This window comes from Muntiacus reevesi, chromosome 21, assembly GCF_963930625.1.
Source record: "Muntiacus reevesi chromosome 21, mMunRee1.1, whole genome shotgun sequence".
NCBI classification, from domain to species: domain Eukaryota; kingdom Metazoa; phylum Chordata; class Mammalia; order Artiodactyla; family Cervidae; genus Muntiacus; species Muntiacus reevesi.
This window is the reverse complement of record NC_089269.1, coordinates 48,555,578-48,583,263: the sequence shown is the minus strand read 5'-3', so window position 1 is coordinate 48,583,263 and position 27,686 is coordinate 48,555,578. Positions and strand designations below refer to the sequence as shown.

General features: G+C 46.4%; 1 long non-coding RNA gene across 1 annotated transcript in view; it reads left to right on the top strand.

The window, feature by feature from the left end:
• The window catches only part of LOC136152469 (uncharacterized), a 62,176-nt gene extending 35,121 nt beyond the window's left edge, over positions 1-27,055 (top strand). The window contains exons 2-3 of the long non-coding RNA XR_010660210.1: positions 120-229; positions 26,954-27,055. This is a non-coding gene — a long non-coding RNA (uncharacterized lncRNA). The remainder of the gene's footprint in view (positions 1-119; positions 230-26,953) is intronic.
• The last annotated feature ends 631 nt before the right edge of the window (positions 27,056-27,686 follow it).

The window sequence follows — 27,686 nt, the reverse complement described above, 5'->3', positions numbered from 1 at the left end:
ACAGCTCTGCCTCTTGTCACCTGTAATTTACACCTGAAATCCTGCTCAGGCTTAATAAAAGCATCAAACATTTTTGGTAAAAATACTTCAAAGATGATGTCTTGGGCTTTCTGTTCCAGCATACCAGGATGCTCAGAATATCTGACCCATACGATGCCACGATCTGAAGAGCTCTGGCGATGGCAGCCTGAGTCCTCATGGAGAGCTGTTTCCCTCTCTCGACCAGCAGGTAACCTCTGGTGTGGCTCTTGACACTCTTCCCCATCAGTCTTTCACCCGAAGCTTTTCTCATCTAATGACAGATATTGCCTGAATCGGTTATTTTATTAGAGTTTGTAAAATAGTGATTTTAATACTGTGATTTTTCTACATTTATTAACTGGCCTTTTCTCATCATTCAGATCTATTTGATCACTCTGAAATATAGTTCCTAAAGTGAAGGCAGGATAAATGTTCAATTATTTCCCTTCAATGATCAATTTTCAGAGTATGGAGCTACTTCCAATGGTGATAAACACATTATTCTGGATGGCAGGGAGGGGGACTTCCTCTTTTTTTTTGGGGGGGGGACTTCCTCTTTTGATTGAATATCATAGTGAGTTCATGGTTTGGGAAGGCAATTATTTTAGGTCTCATTCTAGGGTCTCAGATAAAAATAGTATCCCTGGGTTCTGTATTTGTGGATTCAAATAACCACGGATCAAAAATATTCCAAAGGAAAGAAAATTCCAGAAAGTTCCAAAAATCAAAACTTGCCTTTACTGTACAACAGCAACTAGTGTTTACTTCGTACTTACAGCTCTTTACATAGAGTTTACATTGTATTAAGTTTTATAAGTGATCTAAAGTGAAAGTAAAGTCTCTCAGTCGTGTCTGACTCTTTTTGATCCCATAGACTGTAGCCTACCAGGCTCCTCCGTCCATGGGATTTTCCAGGCAAGAGTACTGGAGTGGGGTGCCATTTCCTTCTCCAGGGGATCTTCCCACCCCAGGGATCAAACCCGGGTCTCCCGCATTGCAGACAGGTGCTTTACCATCTGAGCCACCAGGGAAGCCCGATCTAAAGATGATTTAAAGTGTATAGGAGGATGTGGGGAGTTTATATGCATCTACTACCCCACTTTGTATAACTGATTTGAGCATCCTTGGATTTTCGGATCTGTGGGAGGTCCTGAAACCAGTCTCCTGCAGGTGTGTTTGTTCTGCTTCTCTGGAGCACTCTAATTCACTTCGCTAACCGGGATGTACCTTCTCATACGTGTTAGGTTATGCATCTCTCTGAAATGAACGTGATACATGATCGGGTACCTGCACGCTGAACTTTTCAGTGGTCTGAGGCACTCTCCTCTAGACTGGATGAACTTGGTGCACGAGAGTCTGTGATTCTGTACATCCTCACTGACACTTCATTTTCAGGTTTTAAATTTACAGCGCCCCATCTCTGCCCGTGGTCTTAATGGCTTCCTGCCTCACCCAGCAGGAAGTCCGCAGGAGTCCACACGTCGCACCCTCACCTTCCCACGGGCCTGCCTTCTGCCCCACCCACCTCTTACCCTCTAACTGTTCTTTTCTGCATTCAGGCAGTGGCCTTTCTGCTGCTTCTCAGCCTCACCATCTCCCTCCCACCTCAAGCCCTTCCTCATTGCTGTTTGCTCTGGTCTCACTCCACAGCTGCTCCTCGCGTGTTTCTGCAGTATTGTGCTTTATAACAAGAAATGTGTGTTTGGTCTTTGTCCTCATCCCTGGGACAAACCTCCTAAAACCCTTGGAATTTCCTAACTAATAAGAATGATGAAAGAAAGAAAAGACAGTGAAGTCGCTTTGTCGTGTCCGACTCTTTGCGACCCCGTGGACTGTAGCCCACCAGGCTCCTCCGTCCATGGGATTCTCCAGGCAGAGTACTGGAGTGGATTACTGTTTCCTGCTCCAGGGGATCTTCCTGACCCAGGGATCGAGCCTGGGTCTCCCACATTGCAGGCTGATGCTTTACCGTCTGAGCACCAGGGAAGCACCGAGAGGGATAAAGGTGTCTTGCTATTCATAACAAACCCATTTCAACCCTGACTGAGTCGATGAGTTGACATTTGGAAAGCCCCCAAGGATGCGGGCTGGATGCCAGGGGGAACCAACCACGTTGTTGGGAGGTTGTAACTGTCAAGTCCTACCCCCTGACCTCCTGGGAGGGGAGAGAGGTTAAAGGTCAAATCGATCACCAGTGGCCAGTCACAGCTGTGTAATGATGCCTCCATAAAGCCCCAGAAGGATGGCATTTGAAGAGCTTCTGAGTCAGTGACCACATGGAGAAGCCAGGAGAGTGATACACCCAGAGAAGGGATGGAGTCTACAGCCCTTCCTACTTGCCTTGCCCTCTTCCATCTGGCTGTTCCTGAGTTATATATCCTTTCATAATAAATCAGTCATCTAGTAAGACTACAGATGTTAGTAACTTATTATTATCAGTATTATGTTATACTATCAGTAAAATATTAGGAATTAACATATACAGATGTTAGTAATTCCTAAATTCAAATATTGGACTGGAAAACGTTTTTATAATTGTATATAGTCTGCAATATCTAGAAATGTATCTGGGCACGAAATTAAAAGATGCTTGCTCCTTAGAAGCAAAGCTTTGACAAACCTAGACTACGTATTAAAAAGCAGAGACTTCACTTTGCCAACAAAGGTCTGTCTAGTCAAAGCTATGGTTTTTCCAGTCGTCATGTATGAATATGAGAGTTGGACCATGAGGAAGGCTAAATGCCAAAGGACTAATGCTTTTGAACTGTGGTGTTGGAGAAGACTCTTGAGAGCCCCTTGGACTGCAAGGAGATCCAACCTGTCCATCCTAAAGGAAATCAACCCTGAATGTTCATTGGAAGGACTGATGCTGAAACTGAAGCTCCAATACTTTAGCTTGCTGATGCGAAGAGCTGATTCATTAGAAACCCCCTGATGCTGGAAAAGATTGAGGGCAAGAGGAGAAGGGGGTAGCTGAGGATGAGATGGTTAGGTGGCATCACTGACTCAATGGATATGCGTTTGAGCAAACTCAGGGAGATAGCAAAGGACAGGGAAGCCTGGTGTGCTGCAGTTCATGGGGTCGAAGAGTCAGACAAGACTTAATGACTGAGCAACAAGCAAGACAACTTACAGAGTAAGAGAGCAGAAGTGTGTATCAGTCATAACTCACAGGGACTGATACTGGACATGGTTTGTTGCATCATTTTGTCACCATATAACTAATTTTAAAAATGAAATCATGATCGATATTATCTCTGTACTAGTTACGTATTCCTGCTGTCAACTGATAAAACTGCACCACCTAAAAGTTGAGAATCATGTTTTATTTGGTGGACTTTCTCAGGACCTCAAGCCTCTCAGATTACTCTGAGGGACTGCTCGGAAGAGGGGAGGGAGGAGCTAGGATATATAATGGTTTATGCAACAAAGACTAGGACATCACAATGAAAAGCAAAAGATGATTTTAGTTAAAGAAAACCAGATATCTCAAGGAATTTAATGCTTTTCTGTGTATGGGAAGATGCAAGAGTCTTGCTCATTGGAATCATTCCTGGGATCTGCACCTTAGCTACCCAGGGCCACTGTCCTGTTCTTTCCCAGGACGCCCTGTTCGAGTTCCCCCAGGCGCACGGTTGGCATGGCCGCAGCGACGGAGGACTTGGCAGTGGTTGGTCTGCATCTTCAGGCCCCTCAGGGCTCAGTGTCCGGGCGGCTTCACGGTTGCAGCAAGCTTTGTTTACTAATCTGGCAGGGAGCCCGTTATCCTTCTCAGTTCTAACGAAGCACCTCTTATGTATGCAGTGGCTTAAAAAACAGCAATAATAAAAAAAAAAAAAAAAACAGTAATAATGATGATTTATGGTCTCTCAAGATTTCAAGAGTGGCTTGGCCGGGCACTTCTGGATTAAGGTCGCTCTTAAACTGGGGCTTGAGTTACGCCTTGACCAGAGTCACAGGATGGGCTTCCGTCGTGGCTTCCGACGTGGTGCAGCTCGGCACAGTCTCCGCTCCTCTGCTTGAGCGTGTCCTCAGGGCGCGGCAGCTGGCTCCCCTGAGAGCCAGTGATCCAGGAGAGCAGGGCAAGCCGCAGCATAGCTTATGATCCAGACCTGGAAGCCACGTTCACGGTCGTCTGTGATCACGTAGGTTGGCCCAGGGTAGAAGGGGACTGCACAAATGTGTGGACCACAGAAGGTAAGGATTCATACAGAGAGCCCATCTTATGAAGCTGGCTACCAGCTTCATATTATTATAACGCAAGAACGTTACCAGAGTTAAACTAGACCTCTGAAGAGAACTCCAGAACTACTAAAAAAAAAAAGAAAAAGAAAAAGAAAAATTAGCTTCTTACAAAAAGGTTTGAAAACTAAGAAAAATAATAGGACATTTATCAGAAGTTTTCAATCTCTTTTGGTATGCACAGAACTGCACTTGAAATTTTCTTCAAATTCAGAAATGAGAGAAGCTAAGAAGCATGAAACTGCCTCTTCCCAGCTAATACATGTATTATCTGTATATTTTGCGTCTCATGTGAGATACACATACCAGAAAATGAGGTGGCTGTTAGGAATTGAGGCCAAACTCTTTTGCCAGTGTTATGAAAAGAAACATCAAGGATATTATTTTTTAGTATAAGCATAACTACTTTTTCATCTCAACAGACATTGATATGCTCTATGCTGAAAGTCGATTGCATTTGTGATTTTTCAGTAGTATATGAAGTACATATGCATGAATGCTCAGTCTTTCTGACCCCATGGACTGTAGCCTGCCAGGCTCCTCTGTCCGTGGGATTTTCCAGGCAAGGATACTGGAGTAGGTTGCCATTTCCTCATCCAGGGGATCTTCCCAACCCAGGGATGGAACTCATGTCTCCTATGTTAGAAGGTGGTTTCTTTACTACTGAGCCACCTGGGAAGTCACATACAAGGTGGTATGGTAGGGCTTCTGTTCACAAGAGGTCAACTGTTTTATTTTCTTTATTCTTTGAAAGCATTTGAATTTTGACTGACGGTTGCAGAGTCCAGTCTGCAATCTTTTTTTTTTTTTTTTTTAACCACACCACGTGGTGGCATGTGGGATCTTAATTCCCCAACCAGGGATTGAATCCATGTCCCCTGCATTTGAAGGCAGTGTTTTAACCACTGGCATGCCAGGGAAGTCCTCAGTCAGCAATTTTTAAGACAGACTTTTCATGGGGCTACTTTTGCTGGCATTTTTGTGTCAAGATCAGAGAGGCCTCTTTCACATTTCTATCCAAACCTGATGACTCTTTTGAAGACAGATATAAAGAGGCCTTATAATGCAAAATCAGGCCACTTTAATAGCACACCATAGTCTCAGGGAATTTGTTCAGTAAATCTGATAGGAACCCAGACCATCACTCTTAATGTACAGTAAAGTCACATCCAACATACATTTACATGTAACTCACATCACATGGGGTTTCCCTCGTGGCTAAGTGATAAAGAATCTGACTGCAGTAAAGAAGATGCAGGAGACCTGGGTTCGATCCCTGGGTCCGGAAGATCCCCCGGAGAAGGAAATGGCAACCCACTCCAGTATTCTTGCCTGGAGAATCCCATGGACAGAGAAGCCTGGTGGGCTACAGTCCATAGGATCGCAAGAATCGGACACAACTGAGCATGCATGCACATAATATCAATTACCAATGCATATTGGGGGCAGAGAGAATATGAACTTAACTCATGAGGGAGATTTCTGCCTGCTATTCCCGTCAATAAATCTTTTTCCTAGAGTAGGAAAAAGACTGGAGGTTTGACTTAAATATTCCTTCATAAGATCCCAGTTCCTAGGTAACTCTCAATGTGAGGATCTCACCTTGTGAGTGTGAGTCTACTGTTTTAAGTATCTATTTATTTCTCTATAATAAGGCCCTGAATACCCAAGCAATTACTTCCACTGATGCTCAGTTGAAAACAAACACAGAAGCAGCAATTGGCTCATCTCTCGGGACAGGGCAAAGGACTGTTTTGGACAGCTATGTATCACTCACCAACATACTGTGTCAAGTTGAGTTCTTATTCAGAACTGAAATTCACGAGGGTAATCTTGAAAATACTAAATTCTAGCCTTCTATATAGCACCTAAAACTAAGTTCATGGGAAAGCAGATTGCTTGATTTTTTTAGCATCCTTTTTTAGGATTTTATCTTTTCTTTGTTGCTGTTCTGGGTCTTTGTTGCTGTCAGGACTTTTTTCTATTTGTGGTGAGCAGGGGCCACTCTCTAGTTGCAGTGTGTGGGCTTCTCAAGGCCGTGGCTTCCCTTGTTGCAGAACTCGGGCTCCAGGGCACGAAGGCTTCGGTAGTTGCAGCCCCCAGGCTCTAGAGCGCAGGCTCCGTAGCCGTAGCGCACAGGCTTCGTGCTCCACGGCTTATGGGATCTTCCCGGGCCAGGGACTGAACCCCTGTTCCCTGCATTGGCAGGAGGATTCTTTACCACTGAGCCACCAGGGAAGCCCTGTTTGCTGTTTTTATCCTACATTATGGCTGTATCAGTCAGGGCTCTCCAGAGAAACAGAAGCAATAGGATGTATATATATACACGTATATATAAGTATATATTGTGTGTGCTATGTGTGAAACAGGTTGATTTTAAGAAATTGGCTCATTTTTTAAAATTTATTCAACTTTTTAAAGTACTTTTTAATTGAAGTATAGTTGACTGCATCTCTTGCATCTCCTGAGTTGCAGGCAGATTCTTTACCACTGCACCACTGGGGAAGCCCTAGTCTATATGTATGTGTATATATATATATATATATATATATATATATATATATACACACACACACACATACATACATACACATATGCTGTGTTTAGTCACTCAGCTGTGTCCAACTCTTTGCAACCCCGTGGACTGTAGCCCACCAGGTTCCTCTGTCCAAGGGGATTCTTCAGGCAAGAACACTGGAGTGGGTAGCCTGTCCCTTGTGGCTCAGCTGGTAGAGTCCACCTGCAATGCAGGAGACCCCAGTTTGATTCCTGGCTTGGAAAGATCCCCTGAAGAAGGGATAAGCTACCCACTCCAGTATTCTCGGGCTTCCCTGGTGGCTCAGACAGTAAAGAATCCGCCTGCAACGAGGGAGACCTGGGTTCGATCCCTGAGTTGGGAAGATCCCCTGGAGGAGGGCATGGCAACCCACTCCAGTGTTCTGACCCTGACTCTGTGACCCCTGCAGCACACCAGGCTTCCCTGTCCTTCACTATCTCCCGGAGTTCGCTCAAACTATTCCACTGAGGCGGTGATGCCATCTGACCATCTCATCCCCTGTCGTCCCCTTCTCCTCCTGCCCTCAGTCTTTCCCAGCATCAGGATTCTTTCCAGTGAGTCTACTCTTTGCATCAGGCGACCAAAGGATTGGAGCTTCAGCTTCAGCATCAGTCCTTCCGATGAATATTCAGGACTGATTCCCTTTGCATTGACTTTTGACATACAAAACTGAAATCCAAAAGATGGAGGAAAATACTAACTCCTTTCCCTTAGAGCCATCAAGACATAGGCCTTGAAACTCTCCATGGACAATCGCTGTGCCTTTGGAAGGAGGAACAGATGAATTGGGAGCCCCCAGAGAATTCTAAAACAGAACCAAAGGGCGTGATGTCTGTTGACACTTTCCTACAGGAGCTGAAGCTAGGGCCCTGTGGGACTCCCGGGCATGAAGGCATTTTTGTCCCCTATTTCTCGTAGGCAAAACTCCAGCCTCCATGACCTTCCCTGAGTTCCAAAGAGCAGATTCAAACAACTGCAATCAAGAAAGGGGCAGCCACAAAACCACATGAGGCAAGATGAAAAGGCTCAGAGAACTCATCAAGGTTAGGAGACCCACCACCTGAGACCCTGCACACACCCTCATCTTGTCAGCAACTCCACACTCTTTAGAGATGGTTGGATGGCATTACCGACTCAATGAACCTGAGTTTGAGCAAACTCCAGGAGATGGTGAAGGGCAGGGAAGCCTGGCATGCTGCAGTCCGTGGGGTCACAAAGAGTTGAACACAATGAACAACAACTACCCTTTTGAAACTTTGCAGAAGGAAGAAGATTGCAAGACTGCTAGTTACTGCCTTGATCCTTATCTCATACCCTTGCCTGACTATATAACCTCTCCCTTATTCACCAGGGAGGGGGGCAACAATTCTTAAAGCCCTAGCCTACTCTGTGCCCCCTTTGCCTGGCAAAGAAATAAAACCACTCTTTCTTCTCCTCTATAACTCTGTCTCTGTATTTATGTTTGACCTCAGTGCCCAGAGAACCAAGATTTTGGCAGCAGGAGCAGAAAGCCCAAGGGAAGGAGCTTCTGCCAGACGTCGGAGGCCAGGGAGCACTTCCTAACGAGGTCCTGAGGCCATCCCGCCTGGAGCCATCTGGGCGAAGGGGCTGCTAAGAAATCCCCAAATAGGCCCTATTCAATAGATTTGATCCTTTTAAGAACAGAAAGTCTAGGGGGAACTATAGGGTCTCTTTGTAAACTATTAACTATAGCTCAGCAGAATGCAGAGCAGGATGGGTGTGAAACAAATCTGATTCTGTATTTATTAATAATTTACATCTAACTCTGTGTTTGTTGCTGTTTAATCGATAAGGCGTGTCCCACTCTTTGCAACCCCTCTGGACTGCACCCTGCCAGGTTCCTCTGCCCATGGAATTTTCCAGGCAATAATAGTGGAGTGGGTTGCCATTTCCTCCTCCAGGGGATCGTCCCGACCCAGGGATCAAACTCTCATCTCTCATGTCTCCTGCATTGCCAGGTGAATTCTTTTACCACTGAGCCACCAGGGAAACCCAATAATTTATATAAATATATTTATTTAACTTTACTTAATTTGTTGTGTGATCTCATGGTGGAATCAGCCTGGTCAAACTTTCACAGATCATAAGTATTTGACACCAAGCCAGGAACTCTCAGCAACCAATAAAAGGTTGATTTCACCTTTGCCCTAGGATTAGAGGGATTTGTCTCACATTATTGTATTTGTCCTCCACACTCGCCACCCTCCTCTGAATCCATTTTCCTGTTGTGCAGGCAAATGGAGAAGAATGAATGCATGGAGGAGGCACCAGCAGAGTCAGGCCCCCTCCCAGATCCACAGGGATCTGTCTTCTCTCCTGTAACTGAGCCCCATCAACAACGTTCCAGTGTGTTAATGAGCATCCTGCCCTTACCCAGGAGCAGAGCTTTCTTATTAACACTTGGCTATAGTTCTGTGCGTCTATACAGTCTTGACTTCCAACAGGAAACAAGGTACACTCACATGGAATTCTGAAATGAACTTTGTAACAAAGCATTGGTTTCAAAGTAGCTACGGGGTTAATGGATGCACAGAGGTGTGAAGGAACCCTGAAAGCACAGTAACAATACTAAAGCTAAGGCAAAGAAGAGACATCACTTTGCCCACCAAGGTCCATGGAGTCAAAGCTCTGGTTTTTCCAGTAGTCATGTACGGATGTGAGAGTAAGACCATAAAGAAGGCTGAGCACTGAAGAACTGATGCTTTCAAATTGTGGTGCTGGAGAAGACTCGAGAGTCTCTTGGACTGCAAGGAGATCAAACCAGTCAATAGTAAGGAAATTAACCCTGAATATTCATTGGAAGGACTGTTGCTGAAGTTGAAGCTCCAGTACTTTGGCCACCTGATGCAAAGAGCTGACTCACTGGAAAAGACCCTCATGCTGGGATAGAGAGAAGGGGGCGGCAGAGCGATGAGATGGTTAGATAGCATCACCTACTCGATGGACATGAATTTGAGCAAACTCTGGGAGATAGTGGAAGACAGAGGAGCCTGGCATGCTACAGTCCATGAGGTCCCAAAGAGTTGGACAGGACTTAGCTAGGGACTGAACAACAACAAAAGAAAAGAAACAGTGTTACTGAGCCTTGTTGAGAGCTGGAGCCAGAGAGGAGGAGACACACTTGCTGCAGGAAGTGAGACTAGGAAAGTGGGTGGGCCAGGAACTCCAGGAGAGCAATACCCTGGCCTCGCTCTCCTCCAGGTCTGATCTCTTAATACCTCTCATTGGTCAAGCCCACAGGAAGCCAGAAGAGGGAAACTCAGATAAAGCACCCACAGGGGTCAGCCCCAGGGCACAGGATGGGGCTGAGAAAGGCAGAGAAGGGGGGATGCGTCTGGAGGGGCAAATGGAGAATAACCGGCACAGCCTTGAATGTGTTTCACATGCTTCAAGTCCTTAACAACTAGAGTCTTAGTGATACCAAGCAAGACCTTTTGGGGCTCCTGGGCACAAAAGCCTTTCTTTCTTTCTTTCTGTCCCCCATTTCTTTCTTTAAAAACAAAATTATTTATTTTTGGCTGCCTTGGGTCTTGGCTGCTTCATTGTGCGAGCTTTTCTCTAGCTGTGGTGTGCAGGGTTCTGATTGCTCCAGTGACCTGCCTCTGTGGATAAACAATAGATTAATATTAGTCAACTTTTCTAAAAAGGGATAAAGTCCGGATACTGGTAAAGCTCTGGGCTAGGAATGCATGCAGGCACTTGCCCTACAGAAACTTCCCCACTGGGACCAGACCAGAATTTATTACTCACAGAGGGTTCACGGCACACCAAGGCCCATGCAGCAAGCTCGTGGGTTGAGAGAGTGCCAGATAGCCCTGAGTGCAGACTTGGGGTTCTGCCTTTATCGGGGTGTCTAGGGCTTTGCAGGTTCACCCACTGTTGGTTAACCTGAGCAGGAATCAGAAGCCAGTAAGCACAGAGGCAGGTCACTGGAGCAATTAGTTACCCAGGTTGTCCAGGGCTTTCTCAAAGGGGACCTGCATGTGTTACACAGCAGGCAATACGCTTGTTCAAAAACATGTCTTCTAAAATGGATACCTCAATGCCCAAAAGCTTAATGTCCTCTCTTTATTTAAAAAAAAAAAAAAGGGACTTTCCTGGTGGTCCAGTGACTAAGACTCCGAGCTCCAATGCAGGGGACCCAGGTTTGATCCCTGGTCAGGGAGCTAGATCCCCATCTAAGACCTGGCACAGACAAATAAGAATAATAAATAAATAAATTATTTAAAATCTCTCCTTATTTAAAAATACAAAAACTTAATATCAGGTATTTACACTGCATGCCACAACATGGATGAGCCTTGAAGGCAGTACGGCTCAATGCAATGAGCCAGTCACAAAAGGACAAACGCTGTAGGATTCCACTTATCCAGGGTACGGAGAATGGGCAAATTCGTAGACACAGAAAGTGAAACAGAGATTACCGGGGCGCTGAGGGGACAGGAGACTGGGGAGTTACTGTGTGCAGTTTCAGTTTTCGGTGATGAAAAGTTCTAGACCTGGATGGTGGTGATTGATGACGGTACAAGATGAATGTACCTAATGCTATTAAGTTGTACATTTAAAACCTGTTAAAATGGCACACTTTATAAAATGGACATTTTATCACACACGTTAAAAAAAAAATTAAAATGAAACCTGCCCAGCGGCTTCCAAGGTGGATGTGCAGCCGAGTTCTGTCTGAGGACCGAAGCCACCCCAGAGTGGGCCCCTCCTCGTTCCAGCACCCCCCAAACCCCCAATCCCCCATCCCCCACATTTGCAGACTCCACCTGGGACCTCTGGGCCCGGTCACTGAACGTGGCTTCCTTCTGTGGTCCTCAGCCTGGGCTGAGTACACCGGGAAGTCATTAGATCACCTTCTAAACGGATACCTCAACCTCCAAAGCTTTATGTCCTGTCTTTATAAAAAATAAAGGGACTTCCCTGGTGGTCCCGTGGCTAAGACTCCAAGCTCCCAATGCAGGCGGCCTGGGTTCAATCCCTGGGCAGAGAACTAGATCCTGCACGCCCCAACTAAAGACCTGGCACAGACAAATACAAATAATAAATCAATTATTTAAAATCTTTATTAAAAAATGTCTCTTTATAAAAAAGTTCCCACTCTCCCGAAGCCCTTTGTTTGCTTGCATTCCTGGCCCCAGGCTTTTTCTGCTTCCCAAGCCCTGTCTTCCCAGCCTTCCCACCTCCCTCTCCTCCACTCAGGTCCCTACCTTGCCAACCCAGTTGCCCAACTGACTTTTATCCCCCAGGCTAGAGCAGGGCTGCAGAAGCCTTAGCTGAGATTTTGGCAATACCTCTGCCCTGCCAGTTGGTAAGAGTTTGCCAGAGTCTGCCTGCAATGTGAGAGACCTGGGTTCGATCCCTGGGTTGGGAAGATCCCCTGGAGAAGGGAAAGGCTACCCACTCCAGTGTTCTGGCCTGGAGAATTCCATGGACTGTATAGTCCACGGGGTCGCAAAGAGTTGGACACCACTCAGCGACTTTCACTTCACTGCCTGGGCTTCCCCAGTGGCCCAGACTGTAAAGAATCTGCCTGCAGTGCATGAGTCCTGGGTTCGATCCCTGGGCTGGGAAGATCCCCTGGAGAAGGAAATGGTAACCCATCCACTCCAGGATTGTTGCTTGGAGAATCCCATGGACAGACGAGCCTGGAGGGCTACAGTCCACAGGGTCGCAAAGAACCGGACAGACTGACCCCACTGACACTCTCACTCTCACTGTTTCCCACTGGGTGCCCGCCCAAGCGGGACTGTGCCTTCCCGCTCACCGGATGCCCTCTGCCCAGAGTGCAGTGGCCAGCAGCCGGGGCCATGCTGCTCTTCCAGGACTCCCACCATCATCAAGGTGAGCAGCTCAGCAGGGGAGGACCAGACTCCAACTTCAGAGCCAGGGGGCCTGGGCTCCTCGGCTTCACAGCTGGGCAGCTTTGGGCAACAGTTTCACCTCTCTGCGCCTCCATATTCTCATCTGTGACAAGTGCTAACACGTGTGCCCATCAGAGGCTCACGGTCGGCAAGCTGAGGGCCACTGTGTCGTTTGAGCCTCTCTGCCCGTCCTTCCGACTCCCTGCAGTCTCTCATATGCATGGACCCCTCAACCTCACCCCACCTGCCGCCTACCCCATCCATCTCCTGTCGGAGTTCCACCAACTAAGATCAAACTGTGGGAAAGCGCTGACCCATCGCCCACCTTGCCTCCTCTCTCCCCTCAATCATCCAGAGTTTTCCCTATCCTTGGAATGACAGCTTGAGTTCCATTTTTTTTTTCCCTAGAACCTTCCCCAGGCCCTCTAGCAGGGCTGAGCTCTTCCTCTCTGAGGCCCCTCCGCCTTGATGGCCCAGGGGCGCTCCACGAGAGAACTTTTCCTCCCCTCATGTTGCCTAAGCAAAAACAAAATGCCTGCATGGAGGTTCTGTCCTCATTTACCTTTGCTTCTGTGCCCTTGATCAAAAGATAAAGACAAGGGGCTATAGCAGACGCTCTGGGTGCCCTGCCCAGATTCCCCTGGCAAGGGAAGTCATCCCATGGGTGTTGACCACAGTCACACCTACCTCTTCTCCAGAGAAATGCCCGCAGGCTCAGGAGCACAGAGCAGGGGAGGCTGTGTCCCCTCAACCCCACCTCCCCTGCAGCCGGTGACCCCCACCCGATACAGTGGATGAATGGCCAGCCCCCTTGCTGTCAGTGGAACCAGCTCTGGGGTGCCACTCACGGCACAGCTTCCGGTGGGATCAGCCCGAAGTTCGTCTCTAGCTACAGCCACACTTTTGCTTAGTCAACCATCTCCCTACCCCATCCTGCTTCCCTCACCCACTTTCCCTGAAAGCCACTCCCCAATAAATCCTAGAACAAGAATGCCTCTCAGGCTCTGCTTCTGAGGAGAAGCAGCAGGCATTGGTTAATCTGTGCTCACTTTGTGCTAAGCGTTGTTCTAAGCACTTTACCTACGCTACTGCATTCAAAGCCCATCCATTAATAATGAACAAGGTCTATGACTTTGATTTCTCTGTAATGCCTGCAACTCAGTGAATTTCTGCTGACTGACTGCAGTCATGAAATTAAAAGACGCTTACTCCTTGGAGGGAAAGTTATGACCAACCTAGACAGCATATTAAAAAGCAGAGACATTACTTTGCCAACAGAGGTCTGTCTAGTCAAGGCTATGGTTTTTCCAGTGGTCATGTATGGATGTGAGAGTTGAACTATAAAGAAAACTGAGCACCGAAGAATTGGTGCTTTTGAACTGTGGTGTTGGAGAAGACTCTTGGAGTCCCTTGGACTGCAAGGAGATCCAACAGTTCATCCTAAAGGAGATCAGTCCTGAGTGTTCTTTGAAGGACTAATGCTGAAGTTGAAACTCTAATACTTTGGCCACCTGATGGGAAGAACTGACTCATTTGAAAAGACCCTGATGCTGGGAAAGATTGAGGGCAGGAGGAGGAGGGGACGACAGAGGATGCTTTTTAATATGCTATCTAGGTTGGTCATAACTTTCCTTCCAAGGAGTAAGCGTCTTTTAATTTCATGGCTGCCATCACCATCTGCAGTGATTTTGGAGCCCCCAAAAATAAAGTCTTCCACTGTTTCCCCATCTATTTCCCATGAAGTGATGGGACCAGATGCCATGATCTTAGTTTTCTGAATGTTGAGCTTTAAGCCAACTTTTTCACTCTCCTCTTTCACTTTCATCAAGAGGCTTTTTATCTAGCCTTATATTATATCTAGCCTTATGTCCTGGGTCCTCCTTGTCCATTCTCTTTTTTGGTAAAACTCTGGTCTTCCTCTATCCCTTCACCCTCCATGCCTGTGGACTGAGTGGGACTGACCTGTTCCCCAGATTCAGGGGTGGGCACGTGATCCAGGCCTAGCCAATCCAGGCATTCCATTTCTATGACTGCAGTCATTGGCTCAGGGATGGGCACGTGATCCAGGCCTAGCCAATCCGGGCATTCCATTTCTACGGCTGCAATCATTGGCTCAGGGATGGGCATGATCCCAGCCAGACCAATAAAACTCAGTTCCTGTCATTTCACTGGACCTACTGGGAAAAAGAAGTCATTTCCCACCAGGATTGGTTAAGTGGGAGGATGGGAGGCCAGGGCTTCCTGCAGCCGTATTACCACCATGAGGAAAACCTGCTGCTAGGTGAAACCATCCAGGAGGAAAGGAGAGTCAGAACAAGTGGAGAGATATGGATCCCTGTTACTGTCTAAGCATATGGATCAGCCACCCCAGTCTTTCCATTTTTAGGCCAATAAATCCTCTTTTCTGCTTAACCAGATTTTGGTTACTCCCACTGAAATTATCCTTACTAGTACAAATTGGTTTCTTAACAGGATACCAATGAACATCTATGGAACACTATTATGTAACAGGGCCACCCGTATTTATGTTACATTGACTTCATCACCTCATTAGTTTTCAAAATCACTTTGCCGAAACCTCTTGATAATGGTGGTAAATGAATGTCTTTGCTCACATGGAAGAATTCTGAAACACTGGCGTTCCACCACATGCTTTTCTGTTGCTGTCGTTTCCTTAACAAATGTTTTACTGGAGGACACTGTTTCACAGTGCCGTGTTAACTTCTGCTGTGCAACAGTGCCACGCGCTTTTTAAAGGTTTTAGCGTTAAAAAATCATTTTCATGCCAAGTTTAAGTTTTGCAATGTAATTTCTCCCATATTATTGTTGTTTAGTTGTTAAGTCGTGTCTGACTCTTCTGCGACCTTGCAGACTGCAGCCCACCAGGCTCCTCTGTCCATGGGATTTCCCCGGCAAGACTACTGGAATGGGTTGCCATTTCCTTCTCCAGGGGACCTTCCAGACCCAGGGAGCAAGCCCAAGTGCATTCTTTACCACTGGGAAGAATGACATTTTCAAATAAAACTCATACATTACTTTTTCAGGTATGAAGTTTCACTTATGCAAGATGAATACATTCTGGCAATCTGCCTGCTCTGCAACACTGTAATTATAGTTAACCATTCTGTATTGTACACATAGATTTGTTAAGAGGGTAGATCTCACCTCAAGTGTTCTTACCACAAACAAACAAAATATCTCAGATCACTTCTATTTTATTATTATTGTTTTTATTTTTGGCTGCACTGCATAGTTTGTGGGATCTTCATTCCCCCACTAGGGACTGAACCTGGGCCCTCAGCATTGAAATCACCCAAGTCCTAACCACTGGACCACTAGGGACATTCCTCTCTGGTCACTTTTAAAAGCGTCTGGGGATCCAGCGTCTAGGACTCTGCAGTTTCGTTGCTGAGGGCCTGAGTTCGTTCCCTGGTTGGAGGACTAAATCCTGCAAGCTGCAAGGCATAGCCAAATAAATAAACAAATATAAAAGCTGGTGGAACCTTAATATCCCAATGATTTAATAACCATCATGAATCATTTGCAAAATAGGTAACAAATTCTTCTATTAATGACAGTCAGAAATTTTGCTTCCTTTCCCCCTTCTGTTCCATATGCCCTATAGAGTTCTAGCTATATATTTGAAGATTTTTGTTGAACACCCATCATTTTTCTCCAACAGAATGCATAAATTTAAATATCTTCCACTTCCTATGATCATAAGGCTATAATTGTATTACTTTACAATTACAATGATCAGTAGTATACAATCGATTAAAACAACAAAATATTGACAGTTATGAGATAAAGCAAAAAGTAATTTTATTAGAAATATATAGCTTAATGAAACAAGTGACTTTTTTGGTAACAATGAATTCATCCCATTAGTGATAAAAACTCCTAACTGCTAGGGGACTTCCCTGGTGGTCCAGTGGTTAAGCTTCCATCGCAGAGGACACGAGTTCAACCCCTACTCAGGGAACTACATTCCCACATGCCACGTAGTACAGCCAAAAATTTAAAAAAACATACTGCTAGAATGAATCAGGCTTTGGCATGAACTCTATCCCTACTTTTCATACAGAAAACTACTGTGGAAAACTACCCAGCCGTAAAAAAAACCAAAAAAATTGATTCATGCAACAACTTGGATGAATTTCAAGGGTATTATGATAACTGGAAAAGCCAGTCTCAAAACGTCAGATACTGTATAATTCCATGTACATGACATTCTGAAAATGGCAGTATTCAGAGACGGGATGCCAGGGGTTAGGGATGGTAGGGGGAAGGCTGGTCGTGTGGATGAAGGAGGAGTGGAAGCGCTTTGTGGTGATGGCATAGTTCTGTACTGTGACTGTGGTGGTGGTGATGTGACTCCACACGTGGGATAAACGGGCGTAGACTACCCCCACACACCGCGCCGGCATCAGTTTCCTGGTTTTGATCTTGCACTGCAGCTACAGAAGTTTAACCACTGGGGGAAGCTGGGTTAAGGATAAGTTGAACCTCTCTATTATCTTTGCAACTTTCTATGAATCTATATTAATAATTAAACAAAAAAAGATGTAGGGACTTCCTTGGTGGTCTAGTGGTTAAGACTCTGCATTTCCACTGCAGGGGGCGCGGGTTCAATCCCTGGTCAGAGAACTAAGATCCCTAATGCCATGTGGTGCAGGCAGACGAAAAAAAGAAAAAGATGTATGTACTGAGCAACCAGCTTCACGTAAATCAGGGGACAGCTTGGAAGAAGTTTTCTTACAGCCCTGTCATTCGATTCTTTAAATTCCTTCAGCACAATTTGCCAGAAATCATTTAGTGATCTTCCATAGAAATCAATTTTGATGCTGTATTAATGGGCAGTTCACTTAGGTCCTCCTCTAACTTTGTGTAAAATAATGCGTGGGGGGCTTCCTTAGTGGTCCCATGGTTAAGACTCTGCACTTTCAATGCAAGAGACCTGGGTTCAGTTCCTGATCAGGGAACTAAGATCCCACATGCTGTGTGGCATAGCCAAAAAAATTTAAAAAAAAGAATTAAAAAAAGTTGAAAACAAAACTCAGGCATATTTTTTAAATTAAAATAAAACACACACACAATGCATAGGAAATGACCTGACTGTCAGGACTGGTGACCCAGGTATCAGTCAGTTCCCTTGGGCCACAGAGATACTGCCATTTCCCTTTGGTGTTCCCGGGGACCCCTGCTTCCAGGGATGGGGCTCTTCCATGAGACTGAGTGGCTGACACAGATGTTTCCTCTGTAAAGTAGGAGAAGAGCGACTGTAAAGGGGGCGGGAGACTGAAAACCAGCTGCTTCATCCACACTAGTGGGCAGGCAGATTAGCCTTGGAGGAGAAAGCAAATGGAAGTTACAGATACAGAAACTTTCTCCCCTTTGGAAAGTTACCAAGACACACCATTACCCCAGGGTAAAGCCAGACCTTGTTTAAAGATCCTATTAATAGTCTTGTTTTTATGTCAGAGGGAAAGAAGCTACAAGTCCTTAAATGTGTGTGTGTGTGTGAGTCGCTCAGTCCTGTCCGATTCTTTGTGACCCCATGGACTGTAGCCCTTAAGGCTCCCCGCTCCATGGAATTCTTCAGGCAAGAATACTGGCGTGGGTAGCCATTCCCTTCTCCTGGGGATCCTCCCGACCCAGAAAAAGTTCTAACGTGGGTAAGTGCAAAATCAGGCATTTGTTGGCGTCAGGAGTTGCCTTGTGTGTTATAATGTCGAACACTGTTAATGCCACCTGCTGAGCAAGAAAGTGCTGGAAAAGACCACTTGTACAAAAATACAAAAAAAAACCCATCCATTTTTTACTTACCACTCCCACCCAGGGAAGCCTGCAGTCCACGGGGTCTCAGAGTCAGACACGACTTAGCACCGAATCCAACTTCAGCGGCCGCAGGAGTGCGGGGCTCTGACCAGCAGGTGGCGCCACCACTTCACAATTACCGTGCTGTCCTTGTTGGCTGACTCATTGATTCGGGGAAAATTCCATCTTGTTCTCAGCTCTAGATTAAGCTGAAATGGAAGCAAACTTTGCAGCTCTTTCCTTCTCTCCCACTTTGTCTTCTTCATGTTTTTTTTTTCCCTCAGAGGTGGGCAGCCTCTACATTTAGCTCTCACTAATTTGTTTTCCTTGAATAACGCGTCTTTGGTGACAAAGAGGAATTTAGCTTTTAGTTTTGGCTCTGAGAAGGTGAAGAATAAATAGATGGCTGTGAAAACTCGCTGATGGCTCACGTGTACCGGAGCACTGAGCACGTCGCCTGGATCACCTCCTTCAATCCTCGCGGTAAGATAAGGAGGCAAGCCGTTTTTATAACCGTGGTTCAGGCCTGGGGCACCTGCATCACGTTTTATGGCTTTACTCTTTTAATAGCTAACCCGACCTGTTTTGGGAAATGTTCATGTTACATCATCAGTGTTTCTCATTGGAAGTTTATTGTTTATAAACCTTTATTGGATAATGCGGTCTGATTATAATAAAATGGGATGAAAATCAAATGATCCATAACTCTTATGTATGATATTTTCATTTATAACTATTATATACACATATAATATTTATGGGCTTCCCTGGTGGCTCAGATTGTAAAGAATCCACCTGCAATGCGGGAGACCTGGGTTCTATCCCTGGGTTTGGGAAGATCTCCTGGAGACGGGCATGGCAACCCACTCCAGTATTCTTGACAGGAGAATCCCATGGACAGAGGAGCCTGGCGGGCTGCAGTCCTTGGGGTCGAGACGAGTCGGCCACGACTGAGCAACAGCACACCCGCACACAGTGTTTCTATTCACTGTATAAATACATGCGTGTGCACGGTATTCACCGGCTGGGCGAGGCCGGGGGGTCCTCAGCCGATGTGTGTGTACCTGGCTCCTTCCCAGATGAAATGCCATTACCAAATATCACTATATGGTAAAAGGTTACCAAACCCAACAGTTAGGTCCACCTGGTATTACCCAGCTAAACCCCTTACCGTGCAGATAAAGACATCATGATACAAAGCAGTGGTGATTTGGGACTTCCCGGCTGGTCCAGTGGTTAGGACTTCAAGCTTCCAGTGCAGCGGGCACAGACTCAAACCCTGGTCAGGGAGCTCAGATGCCACATGCCGAACGGCCCAGCCCAGGAAAAAAAGGAAGTGGTAATTTATTTAAGACACACAGCTGTTGTTCAGCTGCTAATTCGTTGCTAAGTCTTTTTCGACTCCATGGACTCTAGCCCACCAGGCTCCTGTTCATGGAAGTCTCCAGGCAAGACTACTGGAGTGGGTTGCATTTCCTTCTCCAGGGGATCTTCCCGACTTAGGGACTGAACCTGAGTCTCCCATGTTGGAGACAGATTCTCTACTGCTGAGCCACCTGGGAAGCCCCAAGAAACGTAGTAACAACCTAATTCCCTGTCCCTTCCAGATGTACAGCTCCGACCTTGTGGATTTAAGAAAAAAAAGAAAACTCTGAATACAGGCTTCTCATTTATCTCTTGATAAATGTCATCTTTCTGGTTTGGACTTTGTGACAATTTAAACTTCCTTTTAACTATTGAATCTGTCATCTAACTGATAATCTATCAAATGCTGTGCTGCTTAGAAATTTAATAATGTCTTCTAAGTCCTCTTCTATGTGGCCAAGTTTAAGAACAGAGCTTACTGATCGTTCACAAATTTCATTTAAGATCATAAGTGAAAGTGAAGTCACTCAGTCGTGTCCAGCTCTTTACAACCCCATGGACAATAGCCTACCACACTCCTCCATCCAAGGGATTTTCCAGGCAAGAGTAGTGGAATGGGTTGCCATTTCCTTCTCCAGAGGATCTTCCCAACCCAGGGATTGAACCCAGGTCCCCCACATTGTAAGCAGATGCTTTACTGTCTGAGCCACCAGGGAAATCCTATTTAAGATCATACTGACACATTAAATGCAGGACTAGCTACATAATTTGTGGGGTCCAGTGCAAGAGGAAACTGCAGGGCTTCTTGTTAAAAAATTCAGAATTTCAAGATGGAGACAAGAGAACTGTAAACAAAGGGTGGGCCCTTCTGAGTGTGAGACCCTTCAAGACTACACAGATCACACACCCATGAAACCAGCCTTGATTAAGCTTCTTTTCTAATGGCTTAAGCAAGTGAGGTTTTATTCTTTCCATGTAATAAAAGATCCAGAGGCAAATAATGCAGGACTTCTGCCCTTCTCTTCTTTCCCACTCTTTTTAACATCCAACTTTCTCCTCCTGACACAGAATAGCTGCAGAACCTCAAACCATTGCATCCACATTCCAGGTGGGAAGAACGGGGCATGACCAAAAACAAAGAGCAAAATGCTTCACCTTTTAAGCATTTGCCTTTTTAATTCAGGAAGCTAAAACCTCTTCAGAGATTTCTGCCTACATCTCTTTGGCCAGAACTGTCACATGATCCCTTAGCTGCAAGGGAGGCTTGGAACAAGAGTGCCCCATTCTCCAGCCTCAAGTTGAGAATGGAGTGCAAATGACTGTGGGAAGTATTTCAGTGATGTACTTTGCAGAACAAATTACCCCAAAACGTCATAGCTTAAAGCAGGAATTTTATTAAATCTTATGACATAGAAAGTCAGGCATTTGGGCAGGGCTCAGCTGGGTGATATTAATGAGGGTCACTTGATCTGTGCAAGAGTCGAAAACAGCTTCCCCCATCTATCTGGCATTCTGGTGGGGGTGGCTGGGAGGCTGAGTTCAGTTGCGGGGGTCTGTATGTGGCCTTTCCAGCCTGGCCCTCTCAGGTGGTCAGACTTCTTACATGGCAACTTGGGGCTCTCAGAAGATGTTCCCAGAGACTGTTCCGGTCTCAGGGCAGAAGTTGCACAGCCTTGATGGCTGTGTTTTGCATTTCCAGAGGTCACTTGCACTGGACTCTCTTTTTAAAAAAGTTTCATTAGCGTATAGTTGATATACAATGTTACATTAGTTTCTATGGCACAGCAAAGTGAATCAGTTATATATATACACACATCCACTCTTTTTAAAATTCTTTTCCCGTGTAGTTATTTACAGACTTGCTGTTCAGTCACTCAGTTGTGTCTGACTTTGCATCCCCATGGACTGCAGCACGCCAGGCTTCCCTGTCCTTCACCGTCTCCCTGAGTTTGCTCAAATTCATGTCCACTGAGTCAGTGATGCCATCCAACTACCTCATCCTCATCAACCCCTTCTCCTCCTGCCCTCAATCTTTCCCATCATCAGGGTCTTTTCCAACGAGTCAGCTCTTCACATCAGGTGGCCAAAGTATTGGAGCTTCAGCTTCAGTATCAGTCCAGTCAGTGAATATTCAGGGTTGATTTCCTTTAGGATTGACTGGTCTCATCTTGCAGTCCAAGGGACTGTCAGCTCTACAGAGTCCTGGGTAGAATTCCCTCTGTTACACAGTCGGCCCTGATTGAAAAGAAAAGTGAAGGTGTCAGTTGCTCAGTTGTGTCCAACTCTTGCAACCCTGTGGACTGTAGCCCGCCAGGCTCCTCTGTGCATGAGATTCTCCAGGCAAGAGTACTGGAGTGAGTTGCCGTTTCCTTCTCCAGAGGATCTTCCTGACCCAGGGATCGAACCTGGGTCTCTTGCATTGTGGGCGGACCCTTTACCGTCTGAGCCACTGTAGCTCTAGGCTCTTATTAGTTCTTATTTTATATGTGGTGGTGTGTGTGTGTCAACTCCAGTTTCCCAAGTATTTCTTCTCCCCTACTCCCCTTCCCTCGCTTTCCCCCTTGGTAACTGTAAGTTTCTTTTCTATATCTTTGCACTGGACTCTTAATCAAACCTGTCAAATCCAAGAGGAGACATAGGCCCTGCTCAGACTGGCCAGCATACATGGTCAAAAATTTTGCCAATCAAACACTGACTTGAAATAAGTCACAGTGGAAGTATTTACACCACAGAAATTGGCAAACACTGCAAATCAGGGCTTTTCCCTTTAGAAATTCAGTTGTTAGGCATTTAATGGGATAACACTGCACGGACCTTATCTCTCTACAGGAAAAGTATCAAAACATTTGCAGCCGTGTTTTATACCATCCACAGCAAGCCAACCTCAGTATCCTCCAGATAAGCTTTCTCTGGTCCAGCCTATATTTCTGTGCGGTCCACAGGGATATCATGAAAGATCTTGTCAGCTGCTTTCTACAGTCCATGACCCACTAGTCTAGGAACTCCATACAAAACAAAATTCAGGTGTTTGGGGCTTAACTTGTTCCAAAAGAACCGTGCCAACTCCTAGCATCACCACTGTCCTTCCGTGTCCTCAGTAGCTTGTTCTAGAATTGTGTATTTGCTTGTTTATTTCTGGGTTTATTTATTTTCAGCTGTGCTGCGTCTTTGCTGCTGCACAGGCTTTTCTCTGGCTATGACCCGCGGGGGCTCCTCTCCAGTTGCGGTGTGCGGGCCTCTCGCTGCGGAGGCGTCTCTTGTTGCGGAGCGGTGGCTCTGGGGCGCAGCGACGTAGGTATTTGTGGGCTCAGAGCACAGGCTCAGTACTTGTGCTCAGCCTTAGTCGCGCGGCATGTGGCATCTTCCCAGACCAGGGATTGAACCCGCGCCTCCTGCACTGGCAGGAGGATTCTCCACCACTGAACCACGAGGGAAGCTTCTAGAGTTGTTTTCTTCAAGAATTATGTTGGCGTGTGATTCCTGAAAACCTCCTCTTTCATTTCTCCTTTCTTGAAAATTAAGACAAATTATTTTTTAAAACTTTTAAGTATGTGGTATAATACAAATACCCAGAAAAGGGCATAAAATATAAATAATTAATAACTGTAGAGTCAAACATTCACAGAACTGCCCACAAGCCATAAGCTGAATGTTGGGAGACTCCCAGAGACACCCACCGTGTGTCTCTCCCAAGAGGAATCCCCTCTTTCCCCTTGTGAACCACTTTTCTGGGTTTAGCGGAATTTACTCCTGTTTTCTTCATGGTTCCAGCTATTTTCTGTGTCTGCCTAAGTCACATCGTTGAATAATTAGGCTCTGGATAATCGGGACAGACTTTGCCCAAATCTGACCTTTCAATGATTCTTTCTTTCTCCACAGTTTATTAAAGATTAACGAAACTGATTTCACAACCGTCGTGGTATAATCTTTCAGATAATTTTAGGCCCAAACTGTCTAAATCATGGACGTGTTGTCATGAGATTTCATCAGTACTCAACAAAATGTTAGTGAAGTGAAAGTCACTCAGTTGTGTCTGACTCTTTGAGACCCCATGGACTTCTCCAGGCCAGAATACTGCAGTGGGCGGCCTTTCGCTTCTCCAGGGAATCTTCAACAAAATGTTATCTTCTCAGGAAATAAGAGATTGAAAATTTAAATATGGTTTCTGCTGAGTTGAGTCCTGGGTTTCTTGATCATCAATCAAATCTACTTAGAGCAAAGAAAAATAATTGTCTCAAGTATTAGAGTATGTATAAAACATTATCTATAAATATGTATTAAGTATCACACATAACTACAGGTATCACACAACACTGTTTATATTTGCATTCTACCCATATTTAACCCTCTAGTTCCCACCCTGCATTTTTGTTTTTAATTTTTGACCATACCCCACAGCATGTGGGGCCTTAGTTCCCTGGCCAGGGATCAAACCTGCACCCCCTGCATTGGAAGGCAGAGTCTTCACCACTGGACTGCTAGTTTTATGTGCTTCTCAGTGGGGCTGTGTTGACAAAATGCTGTCCTTAACCATTAGTTTGGACAAGTTTCTCTCAGCCCTCTTCTCAACGAGGCATTTACCTTGGGCCCCTCACGCCCCTCGGTTTTAGCAAGAATGCTACTAAGCCTGCTCCTTGGAAGGAAAGTTATGACCAACCTAGACAGCATATTAAAAAGCAGAGAATTACTCTGCCAACAAAAGTCCATCTTGTCAAAGCTATGGTTTTTCTAGTAGTCGTGTATGGATGTGAGAGTTGGACCATAAAGAAGGCTGAGTGGCAAAGAATTGATGCTTTTGAACCGTGGTGTTGGAGAAGACTCTTGAGAGTCCCTTGGACTGCAAGGAGATCCAACCAGTCCATCCTGAAGGAGATCAGTTCTGGATGTTCATTGGAAGGACTGATTCGGAAGCTGAAACTCCAATACTTTGGCCACCTGATGCGAAGTCTTGACTCATTGGAAAAGACCCTGATGCTGGGAGGGATTGGGGGCAGGAGGAGAAGGGGACGACAGAGGATGAGATGGTTGGATGGCATCACCGACTCAATGGACACGGGTTTGAGTAAACTCTGGGAGTTGGTGATGGACAGGGAGGCCTGGAGTGCTGCAGTCCATGGGGTCACGAAGAGTCGGACACGACTGAGCGACCGAACTGAGCTGAGCTGCTAAGTCCCTTTACTTAGATGAAGTGCAGTTGATCTATAGCGCGATGTTGGTTTCTGCGGCACAGCAGAGGGATTCAGTTGCACACACGCACATGTGTGTGTGGTTTGTCACAGGGTGTTGAGTGTGGTTCCCTGCGCTATGGCAGGGCCTTGCTTGTCCATCCTGCGAGCCGCAGCTCGCATCTGCTCGCCCCTCCATCTCACGCCATCCCTCCTGCCCCTCCCTGCCCCTCGCAGCCACCAGATGCTCTGCGTCCGTGAGCCTGTTTCTGTTTCATGGAGAGGTTAACTGTGCCAGACTGTAGAACCAACATAAAGAGTGGTATCATATCGTATTTGTCCTTCTCTTTCTGACCTTCTCACTTCTACTAAGTCACTTTATAGAGAATCTCTCACCCTTCGTAACTGATCAAGTTCCTCATCTCCAAATTTTGATGTGTAAGTCCTTGGCTCCCTTTATCAAGAATCCTGTCTGGTCAGTTTAGCAAGAGTCCCCGCACCCTGATTCCTCTGCGTAATTTTCCACGTACTGGCCTGGTCTCCCGGCTTCTTGGCTATAAATCTCCTTTGTCCTTGTTTTACTTGGAGGTGAACCCCATGTCTGTCCCCTCTGGTGACGGTCTTGAATAGTCTTCCTCACTGGAATAATTTTTCCTTTAACACCTTCTTCAATCCAGGTATCATCTCAGCTGTTGGCTAATCTCTGCTTCTCTCTTCTTACTCTTAAGCGTTGACATCCCAGTTTTTCTTCTCCAGACTTATGAAGGCCCGCTGCTTAAATCTCGTGTCTTGAGTGAAACTGAGTCAGTTGTAGAGATGTGGATGAAGCTAGAGTCTGTCATACAGAGTGAACTAAGTCAGAAAGAGAAAAACAAACATTCTATATTAATGCATATATATGGAACCTCGGGGCTTCCCTATAGCTCAGTTGGTAAAAAATCCCCCTGCAATGCAGGAGACCCCAGTTCAATTCCTGTGTTGGGAAGATCCACTGGAGAAAGGACAGGCTACCCACTCCAGTATTCTTGGGCTTCCCTCAAGGCTTAGCTGGTAAATAATTTGCCTGCAATGCAGGAGATCTCGGTCCAATCCCTAGGTTGGGAAGATCCCCTGGAGAAGGGAAAGGCTACCCACTGCCGTATTCTGGCCTGGAGAACTCCATGGACAGTATAGTCAGCCCATGGGGTCGCAGAGAGTCAGACATGACTGAACAACTTTCATTTGCATGGAACCTAGAAAAATGACACTGATGAACCTATTTGCAGGGCAGGAATGGAGACAATATGTGGAGAATGGACTTGTGGACACAGTGAGGGGAAAGAGAGGCTGGGACGAATAGAGAGAATAGCACTGACATATATTCGCGACCACGTATAGAAGAGACAGCTAGTGGGAGCCCAGCTCGGGCTCTGTGATGACCTCAAAGGGTGGGGTGGGGGTGGGGGTGGGACGGAAAGGATGTATGTGCACGCGTAGTAGATTCATGTTGTTTTACAGCGGAGACCAACACAATAAAGCCGTTATCCTCCAATTAAAAATAAATTTTTAAAAGTTTGGCTTTTTAAAAAAAAAAAAAACCAATGCTTCTCAGCCTATTTTAGCCAGTCTCACACCTGGGAACCTTCGGGGGCCTGAAGGATGGGGAGGGACATCAGCCTTCCACCGCAGGCTGGCCATCTGTCCACCCCCATCCCCGCTCACAGCCTCATCAGACACAGGAGGGTGCACACACACACACACACACACACACATCCCTCACCCACTCTCGAGATAAACGTCCTGTGCAGAGGGGTGAGGAAGGGGGCTGCCCCGGCTCTCTCAGGATTCCTGCAGAGATGGAACGTCCACTCCACTGCAAAGCCCTTGACGACCCTACAACACCTTCTGCCCCGTTCCAGGTTCCCAGCTCAGGCTTGACTGTCCAACTCCGCAGGCCTTTCTGGAGGCTGGATTCTGCACGAGACGCTACATGCAGGTACCCCGAGGATGGAAAAGCCGGCACGACGGGACAAGAAGGAAGCATCACTGGGTAAGAGGGGGCGCGGGTCACCCTCCCCCTTCCAATAGCTGAGGGGCTGGACCAGGTACAGAAGCTAATGCATCATGGGGTAAGAGGGGACGCGAGTCACTCTCCCTTCCAACAGCAGAGGGGCTGGACCAGCAGCTCATGGTCTAGTGGGGGTGGGGATGCCTCCAGCCCAGAAGTGGGGGTCCCAGGGAGACTGAGGTCTCTAGGCGAGTTCGGTGTGAACTGCAGGCTCAAGGGGACCTGGTTGAGCCTGGCTGGGGGGACAGAGAGCACCCCTGTGTGAGTGGACAGTGAGAATCGAGAACCCGCGTGGGAGACCAGCGCCTCCTCCCACCCACCCGCCCTCCCGACGCCTGCTCTCACCCTATCATCCATGTCTCCTTCATATGCTGGGAATGCCTCGGGCTGGGTGCTGTTAGCACCTGCAATGTATCTCCGCCCACTCCTGGAGGCTGAAGTTGAGGACCCAGGCGTCACTTGGAGAGTTGATTCCTTCTTGAGGGCTCAAGGGAGCCTCTGTTCCACGCCTCTCTCGTCGCTTATGGTGATTGCCAGAAATCCTGGGCATTCCTTGGTTTTCGGCAACACAACTCCAGTCTCTA